At 37.1% G+C, this 25,447-nt stretch overlaps 1 protein-coding gene across 29 annotated transcripts in view; it reads left to right on the top strand.

The window, feature by feature from the left end:
• Positions 1–25,447, top strand: part of CEP170 (centrosomal protein 170) — a 132,436-nt gene that overhangs the window by 1,805 nt on the left and 105,184 nt on the right. The gene's annotated exons all lie outside the window — the stretch shown is intronic.

The raw sequence follows: 25,447 nt of genomic DNA, 5'->3' as shown, positions 1-25,447 counted from the left end.
ATCCTAAGTCATAAAATCTGTTTTTGCGGGGTTTTTTTTAGTGTTTAGAGGAGTTTTGTTTTCTTTTGTTTTTTGAGAATGTAAGCTCCAGGAAGGCAGGGACAGTGCCTATCCAAGCACTGCCAAGGTGATCCATGTAAAATTACTAGATCACGATGAAGAAAGGACTAGGAAGGGCCTGACGACAAAGCTGTTTGTGTAGCAGGAAGATGAACCAGCAGAATGTTTTTTCATTGGGTGGGTAACGCATTTACGTTCCTAAGGGAATAGGGTAGGCTACATCTTTCCGTTTTGTTTTTTAAGCATTCAAAATTAAAAATAGGCCTGGTACATTTCTGTTTCTGAATTTTTAAATGCATGTTTTTATTCTCTTAATGAAAATTTACCCGCTTGGGAGAAATGTAGTGAAGTAGATGATGTACTTGATTGAAAATGCATCGTTTAAAATGATTTTATTGTTAAGCTTACAGTGCATACAGTCGTTTACTGGCATTAAAACCAGCGAAAGAGATTGAAGCAGGAAGGGGAGGACCCGGTGGAGGAATGATGTGAAAGGAGGGAGTTACATTATGAATACAGTATCCAGATCTTCACTAATATAACCTTAGCAGGGCATGTGCAATGATTTAGGAATTCTACTCTGAAAATACTACATTGCACGTTACAAACCATTTTTATTTTTCTGCCATTTCTTTAAATAGTAAAACCAGTGCTGCTTTTACTTTTTCCTAACTTTGTTAATTTTGTTGAAATTTTTTTTGTTTAAAAACTGAAAAATCTAAATGCACTTGACAGAGACGAAGGAAGATACTAAAACTTGGAAAGTCAACTGATTTGTCTGTCCAAGCCCAACTGCTAAAGAAAGGCAGAGTCAGATAAAACCAAGGTCTTTTTTGCAATGTGCTCTTTCATCCGTGTCCCTTGGTCCCCCTACCCTGTCAAAATTGTGCAGTGCTTTTCTGCGTGCTCTTTTGAGTTGTTTGTGACAGTCAAGTTTATTAATACCTCATAGTTGTATTAGTCTAGTCTTTTCTTTTGATGTAGAAGTAATACTAATGAAGAGGAACTTTAGTTTCATAAATTAACTTTCTGATACAGGAAAAGAGGCCTTAAAGTGGACTTTTCATAAAAATAGAAACTGTTGGAATTTCCCCCCTACTTCATATTAGTAACCATATTTTAATGTTATCTTCTGCTATTCAATACTATTTTATAGTATGATCAACTCTATATAAACTGTTAAAAATGAAATTGCTCCATAGGAACTCATGAAGTTCATCGGTCTTAAATTCAGTGAATTGTGTTATATTCAAGTTAAACAAGAGCTTACTGTTTGAGGGAAGGAAATTCACATTGAACTTGTTTATTAAAATTATGCTCTTTTATTCAGTTGATTTTGCCATAAAGTGGTTTTATTGTCTTATACTTTTTATCCTTTAATTCTACATTGTATTTTGATAGACTTTTAAAAGAGAATTAGTATGTCTCTTAAATTTCATCTTACTTAAAAATAATCTGTAATTAAATTCACCATGTGGAATTAAATCAAACTTGAAATGTATTCTACTTTTAAATTTAATGGTGTGCTAAAATTACTTTAATTATGGAAGTAAATAACCATCTGCATGTTTTTCGACTTTACACTATAAAACTATCATACATTGTGTCTATTAGTATGAATATCTAGGTGATTTTAAAAACCTTGTGCTTAAGGATTTGTTTTATTTGTTCCAAGTATCAGTTTCTTGTTTCCTTCTATCTGTTTAAAAAAACCCAAAAGCCTCCCGAAACTAGTTTTATTGTTGCATCTGGTAGTGATCAGCTATCACTTATCTAGTAGTAAATACTGTATATGTTTAAACTTGTTGTCAGTATGATTTTTACTCAACAAAATTCTGTCCCTGAAAAATAACTTGGTATTTTAATTAATGTGTAGTGATTTTCTTTTCTTTATCATGAACATTGGGGGGATAAGCAGTATACTGTGCTTATAAATATCTTAACAGACAGCATGGTATTAAACTGCCAACTGAAATATCTGTATAGTTGTGAATTATTCTGCAAGTATATAAAAAAAGAATTGCATACTGTCTGAAAAAAATTTGGTGGATAAATATTATTGACGGAAGCATTACGTGTTGATGTGTTTCAGTAAGAAATGAGTTTCCTCTAATGGGGAGAAACCTCAGATTATTTTTATTTCATAAACTTTTGTTAATAACTAAGATTTCTAATAACTACCCTTGGTGAAATGGGTCTTTATTTACTCATATTTCTCGAGGGAAGTGCTCAGCAATGAGTTAGCCAGTGTAGGCTGTCTAAAAGATAAAAGAGTAAGAAAACATCTGTCGGTAGTTGTTGTTTGGTTGCTAAGTCATGTCTGACTCTTTGTGACTGTATGGACTGCAGCATGCCAGGCTTCCCTGTCCTTCACTATCTCCCGGAGTTTGTTCAGACTCATGTCCATTGAGTTGGTGATGCCATCCAACCATCCTATCCTCTGTCGGCCCCTTCTCTTCCTGCCCTCAGTCTTTCCCAGCATCAGGGTCTTTTCCAGTGATTTAGCTCTTCGCATCAGGTGTCCAGAGTATTGGAACTTCAATTTCAGCATCAGTCCTTCTAGTGAATATTCAGGGTTGATTTCCTTTAGCATTGACTAGTTTGATCTCCTTGCCCTCTGGTAGTATGTTTGATTAAATTGGATATATAGTCCATTTTAGTTGAAATGATTATACAACAGTATGTTTTTTGGGCAAAATGAATGACATAGCTGATATGTACTAAAGTAAACCCCACTCCTGTTCAGAGGTAGAAAGGAAACCAACAAAAGCAAGGTTATAGAAATTTCTTTCATCCAATAGAGATTATGCGAAGCATAGATGTAGAAATGAATTCCATGCATGCATTACATAGGTTTGAAAAACAAAAAACACAGCAGAGAACAAGTTATTATTTAAGTGTATTGGTGGCTAACAAATAATATAGAAAATACTACCCTTTGGAACATAAATATTTACTGAATACATGAGTAACGTATGTGTGTGCTTAGTTGTTCAGTCGTGTCCTGACTCTGCAACCCCATGGACTATAGCCCACCAGGCTCCTCTTTTCATGGGATTCTCCAGGCAATGAGTAAGACTTACTGTGTATTGAGTACCTACAAAGTGCCAGGCATTTTGTGTGTCTCTGTGTAATTCATGCAGCTGTTGTATAAGTAAGGTATTATTTTACACTTAAAGTTGAAAATACTTGAGGTCCTGAGTTAGTGAATAATTTTGCCTCTGTGTCATTCATTACTCAGTGGTAAAGCCTATTAACTGAACCTTTGTCTTTTTGACTGAAGCCAAAATTGTTTTCACTCATCTTTTTCAGTAAGTTTAAAAAAATAACATTTATTTCCTTCTAATTCACATTATTTTAGAATCAGAGGAGACTTTAGAAGTCATCTCAAACGATGTGCCATTTATTACTAATCTCTGAGATCTTACTGAGCCCACCTTCTCCACGAGGAACACTTCCATGAACAAATGGCCATAGGATGGCTAATTTAGCTTTTGAAAATTATAATAGAAAGCTCTTATTTAAACTGAGCTAGTATCTGCTTTACTATGTAACTTACTCTATTGGTTATAGTTCTTTTGTTAGATACAGTAAGGTCTTTCTCAATATAGTGGTTCTCTGCCAGGTTTTTCCTTTTCTAAATCAAATCTGCAACCTCTACAGCTTCATATGATACAGTTTCCTTTACCTTCCTCATCTCTATCACTAGATAACTATCAGTCGGTTTCGTCAGTGCTGTTCTTTTTTGTTCACATTTAGTTCTGCAATTGTGGTCTGAACACAGTGTAGTGAAATTATCCCTTTCCTTAATTCAAGCCATTCAGTTGTGTTTACAGTCTAAAATTGTGTTAACTCCAACAACGGTAATATCTTACCAGTTCTAAGCAGAAAAATGCTCTGTGGCTTTTCAAGTTACATTTATCCAATTCAAGGGATTATTTTCTTTTTTACATTCTGTATTTCTACTTTTCTAACGTTAAAATGACCTTTTTTTATGAAAAATAGTGTTGGTAGGTAGTAAGTTTCTTTTGATATTAATCTTTGGGTTTTGTTTTCGTGTTCTTAAATAAACAATAAAAAGTTGGCCTTCTGTTATTTCGCATTTTGTTTCTTAGAAAAATTTGTCTGGAAATCACTGATGTGGTCAATATAAACATGCACCTTTTTTATGTTAGGCTCTTTCCCATTCTGAATATACATGTAGATAATGTTTTTAAGCAATGTTTACCTTTAGCCCTTTTAAATATCATCTAATTGAAGGTAGTTAAAACTTGAGATCTTCTTGAATAATGATTCCGTCATCCAAGGGATTAGCTTCTCTCTTCCTGGCTTTTTGACATTTATAAATTTAACAAGCAAGCCCTCTTATGTCTTTATCCTGCGCATGTATTGGATATAGCCAAGGACATACCATGCAAATTTATAAATAGAAAAAAAGTTACATAAAATATGCTGGAGGAGAAAGGTCACCTTTGTGTGTGTGTCAACAAGGATAATGAAAACCATTTGAATGTTTTGTTTGTTTTTAATTAAAGGGAAAATCATTATATCCTCTAGTACTAAGGGAGTTGGTTGAAGCTTACTGTCTGGTGTGGACGTGGATAATTATATAAAGTCAAGCATAGATGCTGTGAATAAAAGTAAATCAGAGTAAAGGGATAGAGAGTGATGGACTGCTATTTTTTATTTATTCTTAAGTAGTCATTCACATGGCACATTAAAATGGTCCCCAAAAATCAAACTATTTGAAAAATAATGTGAAAAGTCCTCTACCCATCCACCTTATCTGCTGACTTAACCACTTCTCCCAGTCTAATAGGTAACTTTTTAGTGTATCCTTCCAGTGAATTTTTTTTGAATTTAAGTAAATACTGTATATATTTTTATACTATTTACCCTCTTTTACACAAAGATAGCCTCTTTATACAATAGGCTTCAGCAATACGTGAACCTTGAACTTGCAGATGTTCAAGCTGGTTTTAGAAAAGGCAGAGGAACCAGAGATCAAATTGCCAACATCTGCTGGATCATCGAAAAAGCAAGAGAGTTCCAGAAAAACATCTATTTCTGCTTTATTGACTATGCCAAAGCCTTTGACTGTGTGGATCACAAAATTCTGAAAGAGCTGGGAATACCAGACCACCTGACCTGGCTCTTGAGAAACCTATATGCAGGTGAGGAAGCAACAGTTAGAACTGGACATGGAACAGCAGACTGGTTCCAGATAGGAAAAGGAGTACGTCAAGGCTGTATATTGTCACCCTGCTTATTTTAACTTACATGAAGAGTACATCATGAGAAACGCTGGGCTGGAAGAAGCACAAGCTGGAATCAAGATAGCCGGGAGAAGTATCAGTCACCTCAGATGTGCAGATGACACCACCCTTATGGCAGAAAGTGAAGAGGAACTCAAAAGCCTCTTGAATGAAAGTGAAAGTGGAGAGTGAAAAAGTTGGCTTAAAGCTCAACATTCAGAAAACTAAGATCAGGGCATCTGGTCCTATCACTTCATGGGAAATAGATGGGGAAACAGTGGAAATAGTGTCAGACTTTATTTTTTGGGGCCCCAGAATCACTGCAGACGGTGACCGCAGCCATGAAATTAAAAGACGCTTACTCCTTGGAAGAAAAGTTATGACCAACCTAGATAGCATATTGAAAAGCAGAGACGTTACTTTGCCAACAAAGGTCCGTCTAGTCAAGGCTATGGTTTTTTCCTGTGGTCATGTATGGATGTGAGAGTTGGACTGTGAAGAAAGCTGAGCACTGAAGAATTGATGCTTTTGAAGTGTGGTGTTGGAGAAGACTCTTGAGAGTCCTTTGGACTGCAAGGAGATCCAACCAGTCCATTGTGAAGGAGGTCAGCCCTGGGATTTCTTTGGAAGGAATGATGCTAAAGCTGAAACTCCAGTACTTTGGCCACCTCATGTGAAGAGCTGACTCATTGGAAAAGACTCTGATGCTGGGAGGGATTGGGGGCAGGAGGAGAAGGGGACGACAGAGGATGAGATGGCTGGATGGCATCACTGACTCGATGGATGTAAGTCTGAGTGGACTCCGGGAGTTGGTGATGCACAGGGAGGCCTGGCATGCTGCGATTCATGCGGTCGCAAAGAGTCGGACACGACTGAGCAACTGAACTGAACTGAACTGCATCTTGAGAGCTACTATTTTAGAGACTGGTTAGGTAATATCACTCTTTGAGAAAGTAACTGCAGCCATGAAATTAAAAGATGCTTGCTCCTTGGAAGGAAAGCAATGACAAACCTGTGCTAAGTCATTTCAGTCATGTCTCTTTGTGACCCTATGGACTCTTGTAGCCCACCAGGCTCCTCTGTCCATGGGAGTCCCCAGGCAAGAATACTGGAGTGGGTTGCCATACCCTCCTGCAGAGGATCTTCCCTATTTAGGGACAGAACCAGGCTCTCTTATATCTCTTGCATTCGTGGATATTTACCATTAGTGCCTCCTGGCAAGCCCCTGACAAAACTAGACAGTGTATTAAAAAGCAGAGACATCACTTTGCCAGCAAAGGTCCATATAGCAAAGCTATGGTTTTTCTAGTAGTCATGTATAGATGTGAGAGTTGGACCATAAGGAATGCTAAGCCGAAGAATTGATGCTTTTGAATTGTGGTACTGGACGAGACTCTTGAGAGTCCTTTGGACTGCGAGGAGTTCAAACCAGTCAATCTTAAAGGAAATCAACCCTGAATATTCATTAAAAGGACTGTTGCTGACGCTAAAACTCCAATACTTTGGCCTCCTGATGCAAAGAGCCGACTCATTGCAAAAGACCCTGATGCTGGAAAAGATTGAAGGCAAAAAGAGAAGGAAGTGGCAGAGGATGAGATGGTTAGATAGCATCACCAACTCAATAGACATGAATTTGAGCAAACTCCAGGAGATAGTGCAGGCTTGGCTTGCTGCAGTCCATGAGGTTGCAAAGAGCCAGACACGACTTAGCGACTGAACAGCAACAACAACAAGATCTTTCCTAGGTGGATGGATGTGACCACTGCTGCTACTGAGGTTTGAACAGGAGAGACAGTTGTAGTGAGAAGAATTTGTTATCAGGAATTGCCTCAGAGGCATTACTTGTGTGATCTTGAGTTTGTCACAACTTAGTGAGTAAACAGCAACAGGAACAAGATATGTCACTTAATTTCAGAAGTTCAATTTCTTTGTTTATAAAATAAAGCTGGCAATAGTCTAACTACCTCAGAGGTTTATTTTGAAAAACTCATTAGATAGATATAAAAGACAAGAAAGTTGTAATTACATTTAGTGATCCTCTTTCCAGCACCATAAGCGTGGTACCATTTGATAGTGTTAGATTTGAAGAAATGTTCTGGTGCAAGTTCCATCAAGCCCAAAATATCTGTAATGAATGAAAAAATAAAATCTGCCAAGGGTTTTATTTATTTATTTTTATTTATTTATTTATTTATTTATTTATTTTTAAAGAATGAACTTTTTTCATTTGCTATTTTTATTTTAATGTTTTAAATTTATTATTTTAAAAAATCTTTAATATTTATCTCTACTAATTATTGAATGATCAGTTCATTTTTTAGTTCAGAGAAAACACAAGCCTGTAAATTTTACATATACTGGTCTCAGAGTTTCTACTTTTTAAATTATTCATTTTATTCCTTTTCACCAGAGTAAATTCATGAGATAAGTTTTTGTTGTAAAATACAGAGCCTGTGTATATGTGATTTATTATTGTTCTTCTGGATTTTTTTCCTACTATTCTTAATGAAAATTATTAAACATATACAAGGAAATTGAAACAGTTTCATAGTGACTGCTCACATACCTACCATCTTGATTCTGCCATTAACATTATGTTAGTTTTATCACATATCTGGCCATAAACCTTTGTCTATTCACCAATCCCTCTTACATTGATCCATTTCAAAGTAAACTGTAGAGGTATGTTTTTCACAAAAGGGTTCTTAAATCATTTGAAACTGTTTTAGGTTTAAGTTTTCTGAACGTACTTTTGAAATATTTTGTAGTAACCACTGTATTACACTGTATTAACAGTGTAATAACAGTTATTACACTGTAGTAACAGTGTAGTAACCACTGTTACATTAAACAGTAGTTTAAAAATGAAGTACTATTTTTTCAGTACTATTTTTTCAGTTTTTCAGAAAACAGTACACTGTTTTCTATTCCAGTAGTGTTACTGAGGGCTACCCTGGTGGCTCAGCTGGTAAAAATCCACGTGTAATGCAGGAGACCCCCGTTTGATTCCTGGGTCAGGAAGATCCATGGAGAAGGGATAGGCTACGCATTCCAGTATCCATGGGCTTCCCCGGTGGCTCAAATGGTAAGGAATCTGCCTGCAATATGGGAGACCTGAGTTCGATCCCTGGGCTGGAAAGATCCCCTGGAGGAGGACATGGCAACCCACTCCAATATTAGGGCTTCCTGGGTAGCTCAGCTGGTAAAGAATCTACCTGCAATGCAGGAGACCCCAGTTTGATTCCTGGGTCGAGAGGTTCCCCAGGCGAAGGGATAGGCTACCCACTCTAGTATTCTTGTGCTTCCCTGGTGGCTCAGACTGTAAAGAATCTACCTGCAGTACGGGAGACCTGGGTTCAATCCCTGGGTTGGGAAGATCCCCTGGAGGAGGGCCTGGCAACCCATTCCAGTATTCTAGCCTGGAGAATCCCCATGGACAGAGCAGCCTGGCAGGCTACAGTTCATGGGGTCTCAAAGAGTCCGATACAACTGAGCGACTAAGCAGAGTATTACTGAATTCAGTTTTTCTGTAAATAGCTAGCTGACAAAGTTGACACCAGTGATACACGAAGACAAGATATTCATTGTTTGTATGTTCATTTGTGTGTGTATGGTCTTGAAGAGGAATGGTAGATAGTTTGGTTTTTGTTTTTGATTAAGCTGAAGAGCTATTGAAGGAAACATATCCTGTTTCTCCCATCCAAGTACTAACAATGTCCGACCCTGCTTAGTTTCTGAGATCAGATGAGATTGGGCATGTTCAGGGTGGTATGGCCGTAGAATACACTGTTTCTCTAATCAAGTGATTCTGCTATTTCCTTCAGTCACAAATCCAGAAATGAAATATTTCTTCTCAGTTCAATACCTCACTACCTTGCACTTCCACTATTCCCCTACCCTTCTTTTGTGTGAAAAATTCTGTGTTAGGCCATTCACTAAATATAAGAGCCTTTGCTTGTGGTGAAAGAGCACGGTTCCACATTAAGATTTTAAGTGGTTCCTGTAACAGATTCCAGAGTGTTAAGGATCTACTATATGAATAAAGAATTTAAAATTTGTAAATTGAAGAGGTGTGAACAAATAGAATGCAATTAAATGAACCTTAAATAAAGTAAAATTTAGACATTTATTTGGGGAGGGTGGCCTGAGGACAAGAGAATGGGCTTTTAAGTGTCTAGGAGAAGCAAGTCTACTGATTATTGTTAATAACATTCAGAACATAATTCATTAATAGAACCTGGCACTGTTTTGCTAATGGATTTTAGGTTAATTACGAGTTCATAAGTCTTGTTCACCAAAGATATGATGAAGTTTGTATCAGATGGTTGTTTCAGCAAAGGATACTATCCGACAATCACTTATTTCTTTTTCTGAATTTTCAGGTGTCTAGTTTTGTCACTAGGATTTCTAATCTCTGACTTGCTCTTCCTGTCCTCTCTTTTTCCTGGGTGCAATCTGTAGTTTTTTCCTTCACTCTCAGCATTCTAAATCAAAACATGGTGTATTTCATGTGTGCTCAGTTTCAGTGCAGTCACTCAGTCGTGTCTGACTCTTTGCAACCCCATGGAATGCAGCACGCCAGGCTTCCCTTTGCATCACCAGCTCCTGGAGCTTGCTCAAACTCATGTCCATCGAGTTGGTGATGCCATCCAACCGTCTCATCCTCTGTTGTCCCCTTCTCCTGCCTTCAATCTTTCCCATCATCAGGGTCTTTTCCAGTGAGTCAGTTCTTCACATCAGGTGGCCAGAGTATTGGAGTTTCAGCTTCAGTATCAGTCTGTCCAGTGAATATTCAGGACTGATTTCCTTTATGATTGACTGGTTTGAACTCCTTGCAGTCCAAGGGACTCTCCAGAGTCTTCTCCAATACCACAGTTCAAAAGGCATCAATTATTCAAAAATTCCTGTGCACTAGTACTTTGTAAATTACTTTCTCTTTATTAAATTACAGCCCATTCCCCCCATTCCCTTCTCTGCCATGTTGTCAGTCCAGTGAATCCAAGTTGAAGGGATCTTTTTGAAGTACTAGAAAATACATGGTTTCATGTATGCATTTCTTCAATGATTTATCTAAATAAAGGGAGATTGGGAGAGAGAGTACCTGGGTGGTTGATAGTGCTGTTTATCAAGATAGAACAGAAGGAAAAACAGGTTTTGTTCAGAGGATGGAAAGATGCAATTTTTTTCCAGATTAATTCTGACAGGTGAATGGGCCTTGGAAATGAAAATGATTTACAAGTAATTAGATATCAGGTCTATTGCTTATAAAAGAGGTTTTGGCTTGAAATTTAGAGGTGTCACTTAATAAACTGTATTTGAAGTCCAGTGCATCTGTCCCCAATCTTTTTGGCACCAAGGACTGTTTTCATGGAAGGCAATTTTAGACAATTTTTGTGTGGCAACCTAGATCCCTCACAGTGGGGTTTGCAATCTTGTGAGAATCTAATTCTTCTGCTGACCTTACAGGAGGCAGTAATGTGAGCAGGGGGAGCAGCTGTAAATACAGATGAAGCTTCATCATTCTTGCGCTGCTCACTTCCTGCTCTGCTCGGTTCCTAACATGCTACAGATAGTACCTGTCCATGGGCCAGGGGTTTGGGATCCCGGGGTCCGGTGGCTTCAGTGAAGTCTCAAAGAGAATATATATTGGGAACTAACCTCCTAAAAAATAAAGATTTAAAGAGAAAGTAGCGACTGACCACAAAAGTCAGAGAAACCAAAGTAATGTTTCCAGAAGGTAAGAATGGTCAGAGATATTACGAGGTGATGTAATCAGATCAGATCAGATCAGATCAGTCGCTCAGTTGTGTCCTACTCTTTGCGACCCCATGAATCGCAGCACGCCAGGCCTCCCTGTCCATCACCAACTTCCAGAGTTCATTCAGACTCACGTCCATCGAGTCAGTGATGCCATCCAGCCATCTCATCCTCTGTCGTCCCCTTCTCTTCTTGCCCCCAATCCCTCCCAGCATCAGAGTCTTTTCCAATGAGTCAGCTCTTCACATGAGGTGGCCAAAATACTGGAGTTTCAGCTTTAGCATCATTCCTTCCAAAGAAATCCCAGGGCTGACCTCCTTCAGAAATCCCAGGGCTGACCTCCTTCAGAATGGACTGGTTGGATCTCCTTGCAGTCCAAGGGACTCTCAAGAGTCTTCTCCAACACCACAGTTCAAAAGCACCAATTCTTTGGCACTCAGCCTTCTTCACAGTGCAACTCTCACATCCATACATGACCACAGGAAAAACCATAGCCTTGACTAGACGAACCTTTGTTGGCAAAGTAATAGGAATGTTAAAGATCATTGGGTTTACAATTATAAGGATATTTTTGACCATGATTCAGTAAGGCAGTTGAGAGGAAGAGAGAGGACAGAAATTCAGTAAACTGTCAGAAGATATTCAAGAATGTTTGAAAGGTAAGGAAGTTTGTTAGCAAAAACAGACTGTTTTTTAAAGCCTAGCACCAAAAACAAGGAAGGAAAGCACTCTTAGGTAAACTATATACTGTCTGTACTTTATTTTCTTTTTCAAGGTTTTTAAAATTTGTTTCATACTTTCTAATCATTTTAAAAGAGTTTTAAACAATTTTTTTGTAAACACATTTTCAAGATGTAAAAACTTACATTTAAAAAGGAATAAGCTCTTAGGACATATGATAATATATTTATCCCTTTATTTGAAAGTTAATTTTAGGACATAGATTCTGAAAGGTAAGATGTTCTTAGATTCACTTATATTCCAGCTTTGCTAGTGTATAAGGAGCTAGTTGTCAGAACTAGATTTTTAAAATAAGCTGCTGTCTAAGGGTATCATGCTCAAAATCCAAAAGTTACTTTGGCCTTGGAAATCCAAATTTACTAATATACGTACTGAGTTCTGCTATAAAACTGCTTTCTATCTTTTTTTTTTGATACGTATATATACCATATACTCCTAAAAAGTAAGTTTACTATTTGACAGTATTCAGATATAATGATCAAAATCACTTCTTTAAAATGTATTAAATGTATTCTTTGAAATGATATTCTGATAATGAAGAACCTAATTTTGTAAGCATCTGTTGTTTAATGAATTATATATAATATGTGAAAGAACAAACTTATGGACACAGTAACAGTTGAAGCAGCTATTGAAAATTTTTGGTCAAAGATAGGCTTGATTGCTTATGTAATTTACTAATTTGTATGAATGAATTCTATATATCTTTATCATTGAAAATATCATGCTCATTTGATCAGACCAGAATTTCTCTTTCCAATATAAATTATTTTCATCCTCCTGTTCTGTGTGCTTCTATTCTAACGGTATGAAGTATTTAAGTGAAGTCATCCTTAATGTAAATAATCTGTGATTCCTGTTTATATAAAGTTGATCTAGCTAGGGTACCGACTAGCGGTAGGTGAATATTTGCATTTAATAAAAATTAAGCAAAAAATCTTCTCAAATGCATTTGCCGTATTTCAAGTGCTTAGTAGTTCGCATGTGGCCTGTGGCTCAGGTATTGGACAGTGTAGATGTTAATACAGAACCCTTCTGTCATCATAGTTCTTTTGCACAGTACTGGTATATTTATTAGCATGATTTAACATGAAGGTAAAAAGAAATAGTGCATAATTCAGGCTAGTAATTAGCAACTTATTAAATAGTAAGTGCCTCTCTGATGTATTCACAAAATGTATCCTTGTCTTAAACATATTTTGAGACTTCTAAATTATTTTTTTGATTTCAGTTTTCATCTGTTGTACTGATACTATTATACCACCTCCCAAACAGTTTATTTATAGTGAATTAGAGGAGAAAAGGTAGTGATGATAAGAAGAAAAAGTTGTTTGCTTTTTTTTCAATTGAAGTATAGTTGATTTACAATGTTGTGTTAGTTTCTGGTGTATAGAAAAGTAATTCAGTTATACATATATAAATACTGTTTTTCATATTCTTTTTCACTATGATTTATCACAGAATACTGAATAGAGTTCTCTGTGTTATATAGTAGACCTTGTTGTTTATCGTATACATAATAGTGTGTATCTGCTAACTCCAGCTTCCTAATTTATCCCTCCTCCACCACCTTTCCCCTTGGTAACCATACATTTCTCTTCTGTTTGTGAGTCTGTTTCTGTTTCCTAAATGTTTATTTGTATTATATTTTAGATTATACATATAATAGATATCATATGGTATTTGTCATTCTGACTGACTTCACTCACTATGCTAATCCTTAAGTCCATCCATGTTACTGCAGATAGCATTCTTTTGTTCTTTTTTATGACTCAGTAGTATTCCAGTGTGTGTGTGTGTGTGTGTGTGTGTGTGTGTGTGTGTGTGTAATATCTATATACACCACATCTTTATCCATTCCTCTGTTGATGGGCATTTAGGTCGGTACCATGTCTTGGCTGTTGTAAATAGTGCTGCCGTGAATGAATATTGGGGTTCATGGGTTTTTTTGAATTAGAGTAGAAGTTGTTTTTAAAGGGCCTATTAGAGTTAGGCAGTTACATGCTGAAGTTCATTACAAAAGAATGACAGAAATAAGAGAAATTGTTGTCATAGAGTGAACTAAAAGAGATGAATCAAAAACATTTGGGCTCCAGGCTCTTAGAAAGCCTTAATTCAAGCTGCTTTCTTCATCACTCCCTCCTGTAGGTTCTGTTTTCAGTTCTCTGAGACAACTTGGTGCACCTTTTTCTGCTTCTAGTGATATTTGACAAAGGTTTTCAGATTCATAGATATGCATTGAGCACTAGAATAGTTTACTGTCCTTTCTAATTCTGGATTTCTGATCTATGTTAGTTTATTGAATTTATACCATTCCTCTAGATGGGTTAGTTGATTTCCGGTCTCTGATTTTAATATAAATTGACTGATTCTTTCTTGTCTGTGGACTTCTTAGGGAGAAAAGGTTGGAACCTACTGGTAGCCAGCAGGAAGGTAAGAGGTAGATTAAAAATAGACTGAATTTTGCATGACCTGTCAGTGTTTATTGTGCAAAAACAGTGTCACAAAACATGTTAGTAGGTAAAAATGCATTCTTTCAGTCACATTCAAACTCTTCAGCCAAATCTTCAGCTGTAGAAATTGACATCGCTAGCATCATTTTAAGGCATACTTGAGAAAAATACAAAGAGAGTAGTTGTGGAAGAAGCCCAAAACTTAGTATCTGAAAGCCCGGGTTTGAATTCAGATAGCTTCTGTCTACTGCTGTTAGATTTGTGACCTTGCTTAAGTCATTTAACTTCAGCTTTCTTCCAGGGAAGCATGTTCCTCGCGTGCTCCTTTTGTTTCACTTATGCTTGTATGAAAGTATAAGCACCTAGCACAGTTACTGGAACAAAGGACATACTTGATAAATCTTTGAATCTGAGTATTAATTGATTTGTTGGTGTAAAACAAAATTATGTTTTAACAAAGTCATACAGTTCTACAAAAGCAAGCAAATCAGCCTTTACATTTTTCATAAACTGGCAGATAAAACTTAGCAGTAACCTTTACTGCCTAGACAATTTATAGAAAAGTCTGTCATCAAATCAAGTCTTTTGAAGATATATAGTAAACTCAGATGTAGAATATATGACTATTGATATTTGAAATGTCATCTTCATTTTTCTTAAGGAAAAAATTTTTTACTCTTTAATGCTGTTTTAGGCAAAAGTTGTACTATAAATTGTTTTTTTTTTCCCCAACATGTATTTGCTTGTTTTTTTTTTCCAAGATTTAATTAATAGTGTATATGGCATATTATAAAGTAAAATATGGAGCAGTTGTTCCAAAATAAACAAGAGTATATGAAAGCAAAAGTTTTTCCAGTACAGATTTTGTTCACATGATCATGGAACAAGTATCTTGGTAGGTATCCAAAATAAGCACAGCTGTGGATTTAATTTTTTGGATTAACTGTACTATTTCAAATGAGGTTGGGGATTTTAAAAGGAATACATTTTTCCCAGGAGTGTATTTCATTATCTCCCTCATCTCACGTTAATTATACAACAGAGCTGAATTTTTGAATATATTTTCTTGAATATATCAGTTTCTCAGATATGTTTCCCAGACCACCCAGCCTGAACAGCGCCACCCTAACACATTATGCTATTCTTGTTTTTCACGTTCCTATCTTCCCACTGTCACTGAAATTGTCTTATTCATTTACTTAGCTTTTGTTTATCTTTTTTGCTTTTATGAGGTTGTGAACTTTTTCTGTCTTAACACTCTCTCCCTCTTATTAGTGGGTCATACTTAAGTAACCTTATGAATGAAGAAAAACAGATTAATTCATTTTATAGTACTCTGTAAAATGGAGTTTTCCAGTGTAACTGTTGTATAATGTTTGTACACTTCCTAAACCTTCCATCATTTTTGTTGTTAAAAACAACTATGTGAATGTGTGTGTATGAAGCTCTTAGAACTGTCTGGCATGTGCTTTCCTGGTGACTCAGACGATAAAGAATCCACCCTCAATGCAGGAGACCTGGGTTCAATCCCATGTTGAGAAGGAGGAGGAGGGCATGGCAACCCACTCCAGTATCCTTACCTGGAGAATCTCCATGGACAGAGGTGCTCTGGCAGGCTACAGTCCATGGGGTCGCAAAAAGTCAGACACAACTGAGCAACTAAGCACAGCACAGCATAGCACATCTATTATTGTAAGTAAAAGATTATAGAAAAGTATGTGTTTGCTTTTGTAACAAATGGTCAATCACGTCTGCCCCTTATTTGATCCTGAGTCCTAAGCTAAATGCAGCCCTAATGTTTTCCTCATTTTCAGAAATATGAGGTGTCAGAGGCAGAGTCAGAGCTTTCAGTGTTGAGGATAATTTCAATTAGGGCTTTAGTAGGAGGGAAATCGGAGAAGGCAATGGCACCCCACTCCAGTACTCTTGCCAGGAAAATCTCATGGATAGAGGAGCCTGGTGGGCTGCAGTCCATAAGGTCGCTAAGAGTCGGACACGACTGAGCGACTTCACTTTCACTTTTCACTTTCATGCATTGGAGAAGGAAATGGCAAGCCACTCCAGTGTTCTTGCCAGGAGAATCCCAGGGACGGGAGAGCCTGGTGGGCTGCCATCTGTGGGGTCGCACAGAGTCGGATACGACTGAAGCGACTTAGCGGCAGCAGCCGCAGGAGGGGGGAAATGTGAAGTGGTAGTCCTGAATTTATACATTTATTTAAAATTTAGCCACTTATCTTTTAGGTATTTGATATGATTGAATAAAAAGACATGATATTTATAGCAGCTTTATTCATAACTGCCAAAACTTGAAAACAATTAAGATGTCCTTTCACAAGTGAATGAATAAACTGTCACTCATCCAGAGAATGGAATATTATTCAGCGTTAAAAAGAAATGAGCTATCAAGCTGTGAAAAGATGTGGAGGAAAGTTAAATGCCTACCACTAAATGAAAGAAGCCAGTCTGAAAGGCTTCTAGTTCTATGACATTGTTGGAAAGTGTGGACACAGTAAAAAGATCAGTGGTTGCCAGGTTTGGTGAGAGAGGGTTGAATAGGAGAAGCACAGAGGATTTTTTTTTAGGGCAATGAAAATACTCAATATACTGTAATGATGGATACATACAATCATATATATGTCAAAACCCACAGAATGTACAATACCAAAGGTGAACCCTAATATGAGCTAGGTACTTTGATACTGATGTGTGAGTGTAGGTTCAAGAATTGTTAAAAAAAAAAAAAGTATCACTCTTGGTGGGGGATGCTGATAATGGGGGAAGCTCTACATGTTTGGTGGTTGGGAGTATTGGGAAATCTCTGTACCTTCCCCACTCAGTTTTACTGTGAACCTTAAAGTGTTCTAAAATAGTGTCTTACTTAAAAGTAATTTTTAAAAACATAGTACAAGTTATAAAGGCCTAGATGGGCAGTTGATGCTTTGATTTAGTTCATTTAATTTACAAGCTTTACTGCTCATTCAGGTGACAGTTTCAAGAGGTGAACTTGATCACGTTTTTTTGTTGTAAGTTTTCTTTTTCCTTTCTCCTACTGTTTATTAATTCAGGAAACAGAGCTGGGTACTGGACCAAGCCCATTGTCACCCTTTCATGCCTGCTAATACCAAAAGAAAAGTTGTCACGTGGGTGATAGGGTTTTATTAAAATAAGGATTATATCAGTTGAGGAAAGCCTTTTCAGCTGTGTAGATTGATAGTGCTGATGTTCCCTACAGCAGTTATTTCTTACTACAGGAATTGAGGTTTATGAGAGGAAGTTCATTCTCTATAAAGCCATCTGGTGATAATCAGCCAAGTGATTGCCAGAGCATAAGGATAGACTTTCCTTAACATGTTTTTTTAGCTCAAGTAGTTGAATACACTGATGATTACTTGTGTAATAGTTTTATTTTTCTGCTCAAACCTAATAATCCAACTAAACTAGTTCTTTGCTGTGGGTTATGTGATGCATTGTTTCAAATTTCTTTTGTAATGTTATTATATATCAGGTACACTGTGTTTACCTATCACAAGGCTCTATCATTACAGTAATTAAAATCACATACTCTTCTTGCTGTCAGTCCTCAATTTGAACTGTGACAAGCAACTTTTAAAAAAAAATAGATAAGCAAAAGCAGTAAAATGTATGTAACGTTGAAACTTAAAAGTGTAATGAGAATGTGTCTGTGGTGAACGTTTGCAGTTTCTGTTTTGTTGTTTTTTTTTTAATTTAAAGCTGTAGTACCACATTTGTAACCCATTAGTTCCAGAAATGAACTCTGATCTAATGGGAGAGTCAGTTTTTAAAGCTGACTGTAGCTACCAGGAACTTGGAAATGGGACTGTGATGCTAGGTCAGTGTTTACCTCCTCCCTGTGACCTCCAAATGTCAGAGCTTTAAACTTTGGCAGCTGCTGCCAAAAGACCTTATCTGACGAAGAGAGAAAGAATAAGAGAGACAATTGAAGGCAGGGAGGTGGTGGAGATGGGGGGAGTTAACCAGGATTTAAAGGCTAGATTTAATTGCAGCAAAGGTTAAATGATTAATTTCTCACCCCTTATGCTTGCAGATTTCCAGATTATTCTCAACTCAAGAGTTGTAGCAGCTCTATAGAGCTACTCATTCATTCATTAAATATCGTGTCACTCACACTAGAGGCAAAATATTGTACTCGGCTCCGGGAATACAGAGATGAAGAAAGGCCTCTCAGCTCTGTACTGACTTGCAGTACTACTCCCCTCAGTGTTCCCATCCCAGCCTGGAGTAATGGCTTGTTCTAGTATCACCTTAGGCTTATCTCTGTATTGGCATCTACTGACCAGCATTCCCTATGGATTGAGTTCCTGGGGCAGGCTTTTCTTTTTGTTTTTTCCTTTGTGCACCTTGAATTCTCAGAGTGCCTGAATTTGGTAGGTTTCTCAGAAGCATTTCCTGAAAGAAGAGGAGTGGAGGAATACAGACTTTCAGTTCAGTTCAGTCGCTCAGTTGTGTCCTACTCTTTGCTACCCCATGAATCACAGCACGCCAGGCCTCCCTGTCCATCACCAACTCCCGGAGTTCACTCAGACTCACGTCCATCGAGTCAGTGATGCCATCCAGCCATCTCATCCTCTTGTCATCCCCTTTTTCTCCTGCCCCCAATACCTCCCAGCATCAGAGTCTTTTCCAGTGAGTCAACTCTTCACATGAGGTGGCCAAAGTACTGGAGTTTCAGCTTTAGCATCATTCCTTCCAAAGAAATCCCAGGGCTGATCTCCTTCAGAATGGACTGGTTGGATCTCCTTGCAGTCCAAGGGACTCTCAAGAGTCTTCTCCAACACCACAGTTCAAAAGCATCAATTCTTTGGCGCTCAGCCTTCTTCACAGTCCAACTCTAAAGAGGTCACCAACTAGAAATATGCAGTAACATTGCAATCTAGAGAACATAATCATATAATAATATTGCAGATATCAGTAACGTATAAGTTGTAGTTTCAATGATAGCATGATAGATGTTTGAACTAAGTTTTATAGGGCTATAAAGTGTATTATTCTGCCATGGGGAAAGACTTATAGACAGGCAGCATCTCTTAATACTACTCTTTATCATACTGTGGAATATCTTAAATGCTGAAATTAAGAAGCACAGAAAGTAGAGACTAGTACAGTTTTGTATTATGTATAGTCTGCAACATATCTAAGATTATAGGCTTCTTAATTAAGTTATTCTAGTGTTAGAAATTGATGCTATGGGAAATGGAAGTTTGGGGTTGTATTTTAGTTATATTGATAATCACTTTAAATAAAGCAAAAAAATGTGTTCATTTCTCAATAATAGGCTTTAATATTTGTAAATCTTAAGTTACTTTTTTTTTTTACTTTTTGTGGTTAAAGCCCTTACCTCTTCTCATACCCAACACACACACACACACACACACATAAATATATATTTAAGAGTTTTGTTGATTTTTTTTTTAATTTTAGAATTATGTATAAAGCTCTCAGGATCCTGAATCTGTTTAGCTTGTTAAATCTAAACCTGAGCCAATACACATGTTAATTATATGTTCATGACTAATGGGTGAGCATACTCCATATGGTCTAATCTCTGAAACTATATTAGTAAGTTTCTGAGCTAATATTTTAATCTCTTAAATTCCTCTTTATTTATTTATTTATAATTTAAATGTATTTATTTTAATTGGAGGCTAATTACTTTACAATATTGTATTGGTTTTGCCATACATTGACATGAATCCGCCACGGGTGTACATGTATTCCCCATCCTGACCCGCCCCCCCCCCCCATCTCCCTCCCCATACCATCCCTCTGGGTCATCCCTGTGCCAGCCCCGAGCATCCTGTCTCATGCATCGAACCTGGACTGGCAATTCGTTTCACATATGATAATATACATGTTTCAATGCCATTCTCCCAAATCATCCCACCCTCGCCCTCTCCCACAGAGTCCAAAAGACTGTTTTATACATCTGTGTCTCTTTTGCTCTCTCCCATACAGGGTTATCATTACCATCTTTCTAAATTCCATATATATGCATTATTATACTGTATTGGTGTTTTTCTTTCTGGCTTACTTCACTCTGTATAATAGGCTCTAGTTTCATCCACCTCATTAGAACTGATTGAAATACATTCTTTTTAATGGCTGAGATGGGCAAACAGTGGAAACAGTGTCAGACTTTACTTTTTTGGGCTCCAAAATCACTGCAGATGGTGACTGCAGCCATGAAATTAAAAGATGCTTACTCCTTGGAAGGAAAGTTATGTCCAACCTAGATAGCATATTGAAAAGCAGAGACATTACTTTGCCAACAAAGGACCGTCTGGTCAAGGCTATGGTTTTTCCTGTGGTCATGTATAGATGTGAGAGTTGGACTGTGAAGAAGGCTGAGCACCGAAGAATTGATGCTTTTGAACTGTGGTGTTGGAGAAGACTCTTGAGAGTCCCTTGGACTGCAAGGAGATCCAACCAGTCCATTCTGAAGGTCAGCCCTGGGATTTCTTTGGAAGGAATGATGCTAAAGCTGAAACTCCAGTACTTTGGCCACCTCATGTGAAGAGTTGACTCATTGGAAAAGACTCTGATGCTGGGAGGTATTGGGGGCAGGAGGAGAAGGGGATGACAGAGAATGAGATGGCTGGATGGCATCACTGACTCGATGGACGTGAGTCTGAGTGAACTCCGGGGAGTTGGTGATGGACAGGGAGGCCTGGCGTGCTGCGATTCACGGGGTCGCAAAGAGTTGGACACAACTGAGCGACTGAACTGAACTGAATACTCCATTGTGTATATGTACCACAGCTTTCTTATCCATTCATCTGCTGATGGACATCTAGGTTGCTTCCACGTCCTGGCTATTATAAACAGTGCTGCAATGAACATTGGGGTACATATGTCTCTTTCGATTCTGGTTTCCTTGGTGTGTATGCCCAGCAGTGAGATTGCTGGGTCATATGGCAGTTCTATTTCCAGTTTTTTAAGGAATCTCCACACTGTTCTCCATAGTGGCTGAACTAGTTTGCATTCCCACCAACAGTGTAAGAGGGTTCCCTTTTCTCCACACCCTCTCCAGCATTTATTGCTTGTAGAGTTTTGGATAGCAGCCATTCTGACTGGCAGGAAATGGTACCTCATTGTGGTTTTGATTTGCATTTCTCTGATAATGAGTGATGTTGAGCATCTTTTGATGTGTTTATTAGCCATCTGTATGTCTTCTTTGGAGATATGTCTGTTTATAGTTCTTTGGCCCATTTTTTGATTGGGTCGTTTATTTTTCTGGATAAATTCCTCTTTAGATAAAATAAAATTCTTCCAGTTTATCAGATAATATGTATTAATGCCCTGGATGTATCAGATTCCTTTCTTTTTAACTTAAAGAACTTATCATGAAAGGATTTTGCTTGTTGTCAAATAGTTTTTTTGCAGCGATCTGCATAATTAGTTAACTAATGCATTTCTGATCAGTTTTTCTTTCATTTAGTATTAAGCTCTATTACCTTGATTCATCTTTATATGTTGACCCATCTTTTAATTCCAGAAATAAATCCCATGTAGCCTTGGTATATAATCCTTTTGATATGCTAGTGAGTTCGGTTTGCCAGTATTTTGTTGAAGATTGTTACATCAAATAATATATTAGTGTGGTTTTCTTTTCTTGTAGTTACTGTGTCTACCTTTGGCATCATAATGCTGCCCTCATGGAATGGATTAGGATGTCTTCCCTCTTCAATTTTTGGAAGAGTTTGTAAAGAATTAGTGTTAATTTTTTTGGTAAATTGAGGTATAGTTGATTTGTGCTAAGTTGCTTCAGTTGTGTCCGACTGTATGTGACCCCATGGACTGTAGCCCGCCAGATTCCTCTGTCCATGACATTCTCCAGGCAAGAATGCTAGCGTGGGTCGCCATGCCCTCCTCCAGGGGATCTTCCTGGAGTAGTCGATTTACAGTTAGTTTCAGGTGTACAACATAATGATTCAAAATTTTTATAGATTATACTTTATTTTGTATAATATTCCTGATGTGTACAGTATATCCTTGAGACGTATTTATATTATACGTAGTAGTTCATGCCTCTTAATCCCCTCCCCATTTCCTGCCCTTCCCTCTTTCTTCGCTCTCACTGGTAACCACTATAATTCACTAGTTTGTTTTGTATTTAGATTATACATATATGTGATATCATACAGTATGCAGATGTCTTTCACTGACTTATTTCACTTAGCATAATATCTTCCAGGTCCATCCATGTTGTTGAAAATGGCAAAATTTTATTCTATGGCTCAAGTAGTATTTCATTCTATATAAGTATATATCCCACATCTTTTATTTGTTCCATCTATTGATGGATGGACTCTTAGATTACTTCCATATCTCAAGCATTATAAGTAATGCTGCTCTGAACATTGAGGTATATATTTAATGTATCTTTTTGAATTAGTGTTTTTGTTTCCTTCTGATATATACCCAGGAATGGGATTGCTGGATCCTCTGCTAGTTCTATTTTGAGTTTTTTGAGGAACTTCATACTGTTTTACCAAGTAAAACAGTTCCCTTTTCTCAGTGTCTTTGTTGAGTTCCCTTTTCTTAACATCTTTGCCATCATTTGCTATTTGTGGTCTTTTTGATAAGAGCTGTTCTTTTTGTGCGTGTGTGGCTTGGGATCTTAGTTCCCCAACCAGGGATCAAACCTGTGGCCACTGCATTGGAAGCATGGAGTCTTAACCAGTGGACCACCAGGGAAGTCCCCTTATGATAGCTGACAGGGGAGGTGTGAGGCGCCCTGATGGTGTGAGGCTGACAGGTGTGAGGTATCTTATTGCGGTTTTCACTTTCCTTTTTTTTGGTGGTTAGCAGTGTTCAGCATCTTTCATGTTCCTATTGATGTTGAATTGCATGAAATCTTAGTGTTTTTGCCTATTATCACATATACAATTTGGATATTAAACCTTTATCATGTACATAATTTGCAAATATCTTGTCCCATTCAGTAGGCTGCCTTTTCTGTTTGTTAATAGCTTTCTTCATAGTGCAACAATGTTTTAGTTTGATGTAGTCACGCTTGTTTATTTTTTTGTTTTGCTTCACTTACTTGAGGAGAGATATCCAAAAAGACATTGCTAAGCCCATGTCACAGTGTACTACATATGTTTTCTAGGGATTTTATGGCTTCAATCTTTACGTTTAAGTCTTTAATCCATTTGCAGTTTATTTTTGTATAAGATGTGAGAGAGTAGTCCAGTTTGAGTGCTTTGCATGTGGCCATCCAGGTTATCAACATCATTTATTGAAGAGGGTATTTTTCTCCAGTGTACATTCTTGCCTACTTTGTCATAGGTTAATTCACCATATACACATGGGTTTATTTCTGGGCTCTTTATTCTGTTCCATTGATGGAACAGAATCTCTTTTTAGGCCAGTGCCATACTGTTTTGATTACTGCAGCCTTATAGTATGATTTGAAAATGAGGACTGCCAGCTTTGTTCTTTATCAGTATTTTTTGGGCCTATTGAGTGTCTTTTGTGTTTCCACACAATTTTTAGATTTGTTCTAGTTATTATTTGCTTTTGGCAGTATGGACATTTTAACAGTATAACAGTATTAATTCTTACAATGCATGAACACAGCATGTCTTTCCATTTGTACCATTTTCAATTTCTTTCTTCCATATTTTACAGTTTTCTGATTATCAGTCTTTCACCTCCTTAAATTTATTCTGAAGTACTTAATTCTTTTTGATAGAATGAGAAATAAGATTGTTTTCTTAAATTATCTTTCTGATCGTTCATCATTAGTATATAGAAATGTTGCAGATTTCTGTATACTAATTTTGTATACTGCAGTTTCACCAAATTCAGTAATGAACTTTAGCAGTTTTCTGCTGACATCTTTAGGATTTTCTGTGTGTAGTATCATTTTGTCTGCAAACAGTGACAGTTTTACTTCTTCCTTTCTGGTTTGTATTCCTTGTATTTCTTTTTCTTCTCTGATGGCTGTGGCCAAGACTTCCAATACTATGTTAGGTAAAAGTGGTGAGAGTGGGAATCCTTGTATTATTCCCGATCTTAAAGGAAATGCATTCTGCTTTTCTCCATTGAGTATGATATTAGCTGTAGGTTTATCATATATGGCCTTCATTATGATGAGGTATTTTTCTTCTGTGCCCACCTCCTGGAGGGTCTTTATCATAAATAATTGATTGTCAGATATTGAAAAGTCCTTGCATCCCTGGGGTAAATCCCATTTAATCATGGTGTGTAATCTTTTTGATATATTGTTGAGTTTGGTTTGCTACTGACTTGTTTAAAAGTTTTGCATCCTGCTTCATCAGTGACACTGGCCTGCAGTTTTCTTTTTTTGTATTGTCTTTGTCTAGTTTTGCTATTGGGGTGATGTGGCTTCATAAAATGGGTTTGGAAGAGCTCCTTCCTCTGCACTTTTTTGGAATAGTTTAAGTTAACTCTCCTCTAAATATTTGTTAGAATTCACCTGTGAAGCCATCTGGGCCTGAACTTTTGTTTGTTTGGAGTTTGTTTGTTTGTTTAAATTAATGATTCAGTTTCATCTAGTAATTGGTCTGTTAATGTTTTCTGTTTCTTCCCAGTTCAGTATTGAAACGATTGTGTATTTCTGGGAATTTGTCCATTTCTTCTGGGTTGCCCATTTTATTGGCATAATATTGTTCATAGTAATCTCTTACAATTCTTTGAGTTTCTGCAGTACTGATTGTAACTTCTTTTTCATTTCTGATTTTATGATTTGTGCCCTCTTTTTTCTTGATGAGTCTGGCTATATAGGTTTATCAATTTTGTTTATCTTTTCAAAGAACTAGCTTTTAGTTTCATTGATCTTTTCTTTCTTTTCTTTTTTTTTAGTCTCTGTTTATTTCTGCTCTGATCTTTATGATTTCTTTTCTTCTTCTAACTTTGGGTTTTGTTTTGCTGTTTTGTTTTTTTTTTTTTTTGGTAGTTCCTTTAGGCATAACATTAGGTTGTTTGAGATCTTTTGTGTTTCCTGAGGTAAACTTGTATCACTATAAATTTCTATCTCTGAAATGCTTTTGCTGCAACCCAAACATTTTGGATCATTGTGTTTTCATTTTCACTGTCTACAGGTATTTTGGGGTTTCTTCTTGAATTTTTTCAATGATCCATTGGTTGTTTAGTAGCATTTTGTTAAACCTCCAT

The sequence above is a fragment of the Bos grunniens genome, chromosome 16 (assembly GCF_055505025.1).
Source record: "Bos grunniens cultivar Pamir isolate PY7600 chromosome 16, Bosgru_T2T1.0, whole genome shotgun sequence".
NCBI classification, from domain to species: domain Eukaryota; kingdom Metazoa; phylum Chordata; class Mammalia; order Artiodactyla; family Bovidae; genus Bos; species Bos grunniens.
This window is presented reverse-complemented; position numbering and strand designations above follow the sequence as displayed.